The sequence below is a fragment of the Sesamum indicum genome, linkage group LG8 (assembly GCF_026168435.1).
Source record: "Sesamum indicum cultivar Baizhima isolate 11 linkage group LG8, ASM2616843v1, whole genome shotgun sequence".
In the NCBI taxonomy this organism is placed as follows: Eukaryota; Viridiplantae; Streptophyta; class Magnoliopsida; order Lamiales; family Pedaliaceae; genus Sesamum; species Sesamum indicum.
Window position 1 is genome coordinate 9,245,613 of NC_142664.1, and position 10,826 is coordinate 9,256,438.

Consider the following 10,826-nt stretch of genomic DNA (forward strand, 5'->3'; position numbering starts at 1 on the left):
CACATATAAAGTTTCTAAAATACTCACAGCCAACCAGTAGGTGCAACAAAAATATACCCATGAAATTTCACTCCTATTTTCTCTCTAAAAAACCTCTTAAGATCTTAGAGATCCAATGAGGAACAAAGGATCAAATGTTAAACAATAACATTGTTCATTGTTTGCACATTTGTTGTGTTTTTGCTAGTACAAAATCTCCACATCCATTAGTGGTGGTATGTTAGTCTTTGGAGGGTCTCTAAATCGAGATGTCACTGCGAACGATACAGAATGAGGAATCAACGCTTGTAGTCGAACATAATGTGGATTTTTGTCTCTCTTATTTATTTTTTCTCCAAATTATTGGCCTTCATTGTTTTATTTTTACACCAAAGGTCGGGGAAAAGATTAAGGGTACACCCATTGGTCAAGATTTAATTTTGCATTTAATTTTGGGCTTGAGAATTTTTCTTAAATTTTGGAATATCTAAAATATAATTGATTCTTGGAAAGTAAGAAAAAAACCAAAAAGTTTCAAAAAAATAAAAAAAATGGCAGTAGAGGTGTCGATAAGCGCACGGCCGAGCGCGCACTCTTGTGGACATGCGTGCTAGGAAGGGCGCATGCATGTCTACGCTGGACGCCTGGGCGTGCATTGGAAGCAGATCCACGAGCGGGGTGCGCGCATTTTTTGCACATGTCTACTTTATGTTTTTTCAAAATTTTTATTTTTTCTGAATTTTCTGCATATTTTTCTGAAAAGTAAATTTTGGGGAATTTAATTTTTGGTTGAGATGTGGTATTCTTTAAAATTAAATTACTAAAATTAATTTGAATGGGTTCTCAAACAAGAATTAATTTTTTGTATCGGTTGCACTTCTGGTCATAAATAAGTTGCATTATTTTTAATAGAAAAATCCTTGGATTGGATATGTGATTAATATATGACATTGGATATTATTATTATAATGCATGGTTTGTGTTATATTTTTTGTGCATGTTTATTTTGAAAATAAATGTGCTTTTTTGTTAATTTGACTAACATAGATGATCACAAAATTCATTGGATGGTTTATTTTCTGTTGGGTTGTGGCATGCGCGCCACTTATTTTCTTATCTCTCTATTTTTAGCCTAATTATTTAAGGCATGTTTTCTCCCTATTTATGTACTTTCCGCTACTTCTGTTTGGGGTTCCTTTTTAGTCGTAATAAGTGTAGTAGGTTAGGAAGATTTAGTTTTATTTTTTGTAACAATTGAAAAAACTAGCTCAGACAATGGAGGCCTATGGAGGAGCCATGGGTTGGCTCATGGAGAAGAGGTCCAAAGGATGGAGCCAACGAAGGAGATGAAGAAATAAATAGAGATTACAAAGCCCATAGTATGTTAATCGGCCTACCCTAGACTGACCATAGATCTACTATGAGCTCAGTAGATCACATAGGCGGCTTATGATTATCCAATAGTGCCGTGCTAGACTTTTATTTTTGCGTTCCATGCATTTTAATTAATATTTAGAATATTATGCATGAAAAAATATTAAATGTGATGAGGTCTCGGTCATATAAATAACAAAAAACCCTTACTTGGTTGGACCAAGTTAAAATATTAGACCCAAAAAAGGAAATAAACATCGATTTTGCTTGTGGACCCTAAGCCCACTAAGAAAAGGTTTTTCGAAAATCCATTTGAGAGTGATGGTTTTTATAGAAATAGTGGGAGGGTTAATGACTGAAGTCCAAATCGTTAACTTGAACATAATTTTATAATAATCTATTAATTTTTGTATTTATTGTAGATGTCTAAGAATCCACTTAACAGCATACTTGAGGATAATAAATTTGATGGAACTAATTATTCAAGTTGGCTAAGAAATCTGATGATAATCCAAGATTTCGAGAATTAAACTTATGTTCTGGATAAGTCTACCTCGTACTTTGCCAAAAGGGTTCTTGCTAGGAAAACATTTGACGCTCGAGAAATTTACTCAGTGGCATGAGGACAACTAGATAGTACGCAGTATCGTACTGGGCATGATGAGTAACAAGATCTAGAAACAGTACGAGAGGTACAAAGATGTATGGTCAATAATGCACCGCATGAATGAACTTTATGCGATACTGTATGAAGGAATTCTTAGGTGCTAGAATAGTTAAGGGATTGTCCGTATGAGAGTGTCGAGTGATGATACTATCCCTAGTAGAAAAGTTGAAAGACCTCCAGGCTGATTTCGAGAATGAACGTGATCTTACAATCACTACCACCCTTTTTTGATCAATTTATTATCAACTATAACATGAATGGGATTGAGAGAAACCTTCATGAGTTGATTAATATATTGGTTCAGTACAAGACAAGTTGAAAAATCTGCATCAGCCAGTACTAGTGGGTGAGGCTTCGATCCCTAAAGCGAAGGGCAAGGGTGCCAAATGGGGGAGAGAAAGAGTGATGAGACTTCTTCTATTGCTTCTAGCACTTCAAGTGATCCTGTTACGCTGTTAGGCGGGGGTAAAGGAAAAACGAAGATTGTTTGTCAGTCAAGGATACCAAATGAGGTTTGCATTTATTGCTGAGAGAAGGGCCATTGGAAGAGGGAGTGTCCTGAGCTTCTCTCCAATGAAGGTAAAAGTTTTAATTGAGTATTAACATAATCACCATTCTACTCATGGTATTGGATACCACTGAATTCATAATTTGTGAATGGTTTGCAGGTGATGATGAAAAATAAAAAAGTTGAAACAAGAAGTTCCTAAGGCTTAGCGATAGAGGGGCTATTATTGTAACGACTAGGGACTTAGTAATGCTTAGTGGTGATCATGTTAGTATAGCATTTATGTAACCTAGCATGATCGAAATAGTGATTTCAATTATTGTTGGACAATTTTGATTACGTATATTGGTCAATAAAGTCTTTTATGTAACATTAAATGAGAGATGTCTATTGGGTGAAATATAAAATTTATATTATCTCATAATTGGATTATGCATAATCAAGAATGAAACTTACCATTCTGGTTGGACAATCTCTTCTAGCTAAGGATGAGAAAATGTGATGGACTCAAAGAGCATTAGAAATAGGCAATTTACTAGTCCAAAATTCTCACCATTAGGAGGAAAAGAATAACTAATAGTACAAAACAAGCATCAAAAGGAGATGGTCAAAAGAGTAATCAAACCCTAGTCTAATACGATACCCTCCAAGAAGAGCCACTCAACTAGGTCCTAGACGTTGCTCATGTCAAGATTCATTGTTAAATAGCCTTTCTTTCCTCCTGTCACATATTTCAAGAAGTGATTAGCATAATAAGTAAGAAAAAAATTAACAGATATTAATCGACCTGGAATAAAGGCCAATTGTGATTATGAGATAATTAAAAAAGAAAAGGTTTAATCTGGCTATGGTTTTTTATGCACTCTATAAATGACATTGCAAAAGCTAATAGGCCGAAAACATTAAACTGAATCAAGCTTAACACATTTTAGAATTAGAAGTATATGAGTAACATTTAGCGAAGGATCAAACCATTGATTATGCAACAAGTTAAGAATGACAAAAGTGATACTTTTTTCTTATGATATGCTAAACTTTTTGACAAAAGATCTGGGGCATACCATTGGGTCTGGGTGATTTCATAGGAGACACTTATGAGATAGCTTCTACAATCTCCTTCTCTTTGTAGGGTTCTTTGAACGGTCATTTCATCTCCTTTGATACCTTACGTTCACCTGTGTTTACTACCTCATCAATGATCGTTGGAGAGGGGTATGCCAAGGTGAATAATTCATCGAAAAAATTGATGCCTATGAGATGCTCTTAGTCTACTCTTTTTCTTGACACCACGTACACTCATCATTTTCCAGTCCATCGATCTTGTTCAGTTGATGCCTATGAGATGCTTTCAAATGAAACAACCTTGAGTCTCAATCATCCTCTTTTAACCAATCTGCTTTGCCTCTTCGTTTGTAGATGATCTCATCTTCCATAAAACATCTCTCAATTTCCTCTCAACATTTTTTCAGCATTTTTAGTCAATGGTCAAGACTTTAGAAATTTAATCATTTCTTCAAGCTCTTTAATCATCCATTTCAAGTGTCCAAATGATCACTTGGTCTATCTAGCCAGTTACATCCTACAGCTTTAGACTCGCTGAGTAGATGTTTAATGTTAAAAGAGGTACAAACAACCTTCCCACTATCAGAAATGATCTTCACACACTTGTCTACCCTCAACCACATTGCCCCAAAGTGCCACACCTTAGAGCAGTTGTCGTGAAAATTACTAATTTAGAGTCATAGTCATACTTATAATTAAAGGATCAACTCGGAAAGAAAATCGGGATGGCGTCCACTTATGCATTTGATCAAGTAGACCACCTTGAATTTTTACATTTACAATACAGACGAGCCATAACGTTGTTGGAATGAATGACAAAAAGCTGGTTAGATTGGTTGTTAATCACTCTCCAATCTTTATCGAATAATATTCGATTGATGAATACGGTAAGAGTTCATCAAGTTGGTTTTATTTTTTGTACCTCTAATGTTGAACGGGATTTCCAGTGTCACAACCAAATGCGCACAGATCGAAAGGTGAAAGTCGTGGAGTTGGGCTATGCATAGATTTGGCAGCTATGAAACCAACTCATGAGGGTCTCGGCCTAATACGTTCCAAGGGGCGAACTTGAAAATAGGGCATCAAAGGTCTTATAGAGACTTGCACTAAGTATTGCAGTCGTGTTTCGTTGGTAGGAGACGTAGGTCTTCTTTGCTATTTTAGTGGATTAGTTAGGAAGATAGTCGACTGACTGAACAGACTTGCGGGAATCGTCATATGGAAACTATTAAGGCTTGATCGGTATGCTGTGATTTTTTGGTTCTGATAGTACGAGATTAGTTCTCGGACTTGAGTAATCATGCCAGTAACGTGCATATGAAGACTGCATCTTGGATATGGCGAGCGGTGACTATGTCGTGAGACATGATCGTCATAATCCTTATCCAGTGCATTCCGAGTATGTAGCAAGGACGGTGAATTCCAAGAGAGGATCTATCCCCTGTCAGTATATGTCAGTGAGTTCACCTATTCACACTAAGATAGTTTAGACTTTAAAAGTATTTAGCCAAAATTATAGATCGATTAGGCATAGTTTTTAAGATCAGGTCAATAGAGTAAATGCGTCTCGAGTATTAAGCATTGTTGCCTAGTCAAAGATGGGAACCGACACCAAATTCCATGCCTAATTCTAAGACCGGGAGATTGTTGGCAGTAGGACCGTACTCGTTCATATTCAGAGCTTACATGTTCACACCGCTATTCACGTAATTTCTAGTACCATGGATCATTGCTACACGACCACCCATGATAACAAGCTATTTCTAATTATGGAATAATTCAAAATAATTAAGTAAAATAGATTTAATTAATTTTGTTGGTCACACACGCCCAAGCCTAGTTGAGGGTGAACCTAAAGAGTCACATCCTACCACTATAATGGGATGGAATTAATTTAGGATTAATTAAAGAAGAGTCGGATTAATTTAATTGAATTAAATCAAATCTTGGAGAGAATAAATGATGAGATCATTTATTTAGACCAATTCATTCGATGGATGACTTTAATTTAATTAATTGAATTAATTAGAATTTCAAGTTAGCTATTAAAATTAATTGGATTAATTTTACTGGCTTGGTCCGATGTATGAATTGGATTATAAGCTAAAAGAGAGAAAATAGAAGGCTTGGATCCTTTAATTGGATCAAAGTATATTGTAATATTGGACTTATAGATTAAATTAGGTTTGATTTAAAGTCCATAGAAGAAAAAACAAAAAGTGTCAAAAAAATAAAAAAGTGGCAGTAGATGTGCCGACAAGCACACGCCTGCGGACATGCATGCTGGCAAGGGCGCATGCACGTCTGCGCTGGAATGCGCGGGCATACATTGGAAGTAGATCCACGAGCGGGGTGCGCACATTTTTTGCTGATGTCTGCTTTATGTTTTTTCAGAATTTTTTTTTTCATAATTTTCTGCATATTTTTCTGAAACAGTAAATTTTGGGAAATTTAATTTTTGGTTGAGATAAGCTATTTTCCAAAATTAAATTACTAAAATTAATTTGAATGGGTTCTCAAACAAGAATTAATTTTTTGTATCGGTTGCACTGATGTCCATAAATAAGTTGCATTATTTTTAATATAAAAACCCTCGGATTGGATATGTGATTCGTATATGATATTTGATATTATTATTATAATGCATGGTTTGTGTTATATTTGTTGTGTATGTTTATTTTGAGAATAAATGTGTTTTTTTGTTAATTTGATTAACATGGATAATCACAAAATCCATTGGATGGTTTATTTTCTGTAGGGTTGTGGCATGCGTGCCACTTATTTTCTCCCTATTTATGTACTTCCTGGAACTTCTATTTGGGGTTTCTTTTTAGCTGTAATAAGTGTAATTGGTTAGGGAGGTTTAGTTATTTTTTTTGTAACAATTGAAAGGACTACCGCAAACAATAGAGGCCTATGGAGGAGCCATGGGTTGGCTCATGGAGAAGAGGTCCGAAGGACGGAGCCCACGGAGGAGATGAAGAAATAAAGAGAGATTACAAAGCCCATACTATGTTAATGGGCCTACCGTAGACTGACCATAAATCTACTATGAGCTCAATAGATCGCATAGGCGGGTTTTGATTATCCAATAGTGGCGTGCTACACTTTTATTTTTACGTTCCATGAATTTTAATCAATGTTTTTAATATTTAGAATATCACGCATGAAAAATATTAAATGTGATGAGGTCTCGGTCATATAAATAACAAATAACCCTCACTTGGTTGGACCAAGTTAAAATATTAGACCCAAAAATTAAAATAAGCAAAGGCTTGGTATTACATGTCTTCCATCCACTATAATGTAGTGAGGAAGTTGAGTTCAGCCATACGTGGTCTCACGAGTCGTGGCACATTTTGATTAAAGTGAACCTGCATTATTATTGTGAACAAAGGGAATACACACCTATTTATCTATCTCATGAGTCATGGGGCGGTGGTAGTCTGCTCTATGATTTCATTGATGGGTTGGGTCTAACAACAAGCAACGTGATTCGGTTGGAGTCCCCGGAATCACGTGAAAAAGGTGATGCATAATATCTTAGGGATCTAGTAGGTCGAGAATGGTATTTGATACCTCCGACAAGGTTATTTCCATGTGAATCGTAAAAGCACAACATCGAGAATTTTGCTTGTGGACCCAAAGCCCACTAAGTAAAGGTTTTTCGAAAGCCTATTTGAGAGTGATGATTTTTATAGAAATAGTGGGAGGGTTAATGACTGAAGTCCATGTCCTTAACTTGAACATATTTTTATTATAATCTACTAATTTTTCTATTAATTGTAGATGTCTAAGAATCGACTTAACAGCATACTTGAGGATAATAAATTTGATGGAACAAATTTTTTAAATTGGCCTATAAATCTGAGGATACTCCAAGATTTCGAGAACTAAAATTCTTATTAATTTCTTTCTACTATAGTAATCTTGGGGTAGGGTGTGGTTGTAGGGCATTATATGATCAGCCCACTGAGATATTTGATCATATATATGCTGAGAAAATGCCAGGCAACCTTGATATTCACCAACTCAGCAACAACAGTCAATTGAGATTGGGTGCAACTGTTACATAATGGTTACTTGGCTGCATGCACTAGATCATGAAACTGGTCAGCAAGCCCAAACACATAATTAGGGCCCTCTACCATAATATGAACTAAACCCTGCATTAGTAGGACATGACCTCGTACCATTATCAAGCACAGCATCCTGGTTATACTTAGAAGACCAGACAGCCGACCTGGCGGCATCAAAAACCATTCTCTGTGCCGAATCCATCTGCACCGCGTCAGCCCAAGGCGTACTGGTACCCTAACATTACAAATGGGAGTTTGCTCCTCGTGAAATGGGGCCGCGGTGACAGCCTCAAAATACTCCTACACCCTCTCCTCGCCATGAGAAGTCCAATTATAATAGTCTGACATAAAATCTTTCATAAATAAGTCCCAATTTACCTCGTCCGTGGTTTTGAAAACTTTCATTTTTGCACTTCTAACAAGCACACTTAATTTTCTCAACAGAGTAAGACCCGCCCTATTTGGAATGTTCTTCTCATACGTCCATCTCCTCAACAATCTTAACATGACAATGAGTCCTACACAGGCACACAAACACACACAGATACTTATATATATAATTATGATATTAAATTAATTGATAAAATTAAAACAAATATAATCAATTGACAAATAAAGGGTTAAAGTTGTTACCTGATCAAAATAACTTTAAATATCAACAAAAATTCGAGACAGGTTGACGAAGAGGTTGAAACACATTACTTCTTAATAAAACTAATAATTTGGAATGATTTTTCGCATAATTGATTAAAGATGTTCCAAATCCGTTCCAAATTGTACCTCGTTTTGGCATACATTTTCTAGTTGTCATCTTTTGGACATCCTTTGTCACACATATAGGAATGGTCAACTCAAGACCGTCCCTAATTCTAATATTATGTTCCAAACAGAGTTCCAACCATTTATCGTTATTCTGAAATAGTATTTGGATCGAATTTTGTAACTGTGTTAGGAACTCATGTTGGAACGGTTTGCAAAGACCGTCCGAAGATGGAAGGGGTTTAGGAACGGTTGCCCTGACTGTGCCAAATCCCACCATTTTTTATGGTGTGGTGATACGCTCTAGCCAAATACCATCCATAAAGGTGGTTGGCGGAGCACAAGATCTAGGATCTGATCATAGCACAAGAGATTATCCACAAGATTTTTAGTTTTACAAGCTAGCTTAAGATACTATTTAGGGTTTTTTTCAATTTCTTCCCATTTGTTACAGTTTTCTCATATTGTACCCCATTTAAATTCTCAATGGCAAGGAGCATTGTCTTGTTGGTAGTGCCTCTAGACATACCACTCTAAGACAAAAGAGTTTTTTCTCAAACTTGTTAATGGCAAGACCAACTGTGAATACTATTTCAGGAGTTAGTAATCTTATGGAGAGCTTCAGAAGAACTACTATATTGTTACTTGAACGAACAAGGTTACACATAATATTCTAGTAAATCACAAAGGGTGCTAGAACACTTGGCTCTAAAGAAGCAAATCCTCGAAACAGAAAGGAGCATGCAGTCTCAATTAATCACAATGCTAATGTGACCACTAGTAAAGTCTCTAATAATAAAATTCTTGAACCGATTTATCCAAATGTAAGGAGCAAGATCTCGAGATCAGTTACGAGATGTTTATTAATTATGCTTACAACAGTTTAGGTTGTTACAGGAAAAAGGGTAAATTGCATTTTTGTCGCATAAATGGATCTATTTTTAATTTTGATCCCGATTTACACATTCCATCCAATATGTGCATTTATTTTCCAATGTCAGGACACAAGAGGGTCAATCATTAAGTTGCTAATGACAGATGATTTTTTCATTAGGTGGGAACAAATTTGGAGGGAAAATGTACCGATAAATAAAAATTTGGTGGGAAAGGTTTATTTCTTCTTCTACCATATACAAATAGCTAATTTGTTTTCTTCTCTCTTCCATTTAGTAGGAAAAAAATTATAAAACACGGATGCAAATGGAGAAGTTCTTTCTCACTGTAGAAGAATTGCAAGTTTGAGAACCTTATGGACCAAAATTGAAAACAAGTCCACTTATTGGACCAAAAATGAAATCCACCGTCGAATAGAAATTGAAACGAATGTGATTTTTGTCTATTTTGTAGCCGTCGAAATCATTGATGAAAACGAAAATGATCTTCAAACTACAGAGGAACGCTAACACTTAAATAATTGAAAAAATTAAAAATAAGCGAGAAGTATTTGGACCTATTACTCCAGCACCAAAAGGTGTTCAAGCCAGTTTGATATAAGTGGTTATTTGTACGGAAGAGAAATGAATGAAATGAAGTTGTAAAGAAGAAGGCTAGACTTGTGGACCAAGGCTTTACTCAAAGGCCATAAATTAATTATAATGAAACGTATTCACCTGCAGTGGATGCAACCATACTTTGATTTTTAATCAGTTTATTAGTAATTGAACTGTTAGAATAGGTGACCAAAAGCCAATTAGATTGGCAGTTTTGAGAATCATTCTAGCAATCTTTATTTAATCTATATTATTCCGATGAATATGGTAAGTAATCGACTTTGGCGCATGTGTTTGTTGTGCTTGTCATATTACGTTAAGGACTACTTTGACGTCGCAACAGATGCCCACAGACCACTCAATAACCCATGTAGTTGGGTTGCGCATTGGATGGCGGCTATGAAACTAATTTTTTAGGGTTGGTCTGAAACATTCCAAGTCGTGGGCCTCAAGGCTAGGAGTCGAGAGTACTATAGAGACTTGCACTGAGTATTGCAGTCATTCGATGAGTGTTGTGTTTGATCAGCAACAGATGTTGGACGTCTACGCAATTTCAGTGGATTAGTTGACAAAGTAGTCAACTGACTGAACTGACTCATGGGGAACGTCATATGGAAGCCTTAGAGGCTTGGTCGGTATACTTGAGTTCTTGGCTCGGACAGTAAGGTAATAGTCCTCAAACTTGAGGAATCACGGCAATCACGTACATGCAAGAGATGATTGTGTCACAAACGTGATCATCATAAGCCTTATCTAGTGCAATCGAAGTATGTAGCGACGACGGTGAGTTCCAAGAAGAGGATCTATCCCCTATCAGTATGTTGTAGAGGTATCTCCTATGTACATGGACATGCGTTCACGTCTTATGAATCTCTGGCCACAGTCATTGATCGAATAGGAAAAGGAGG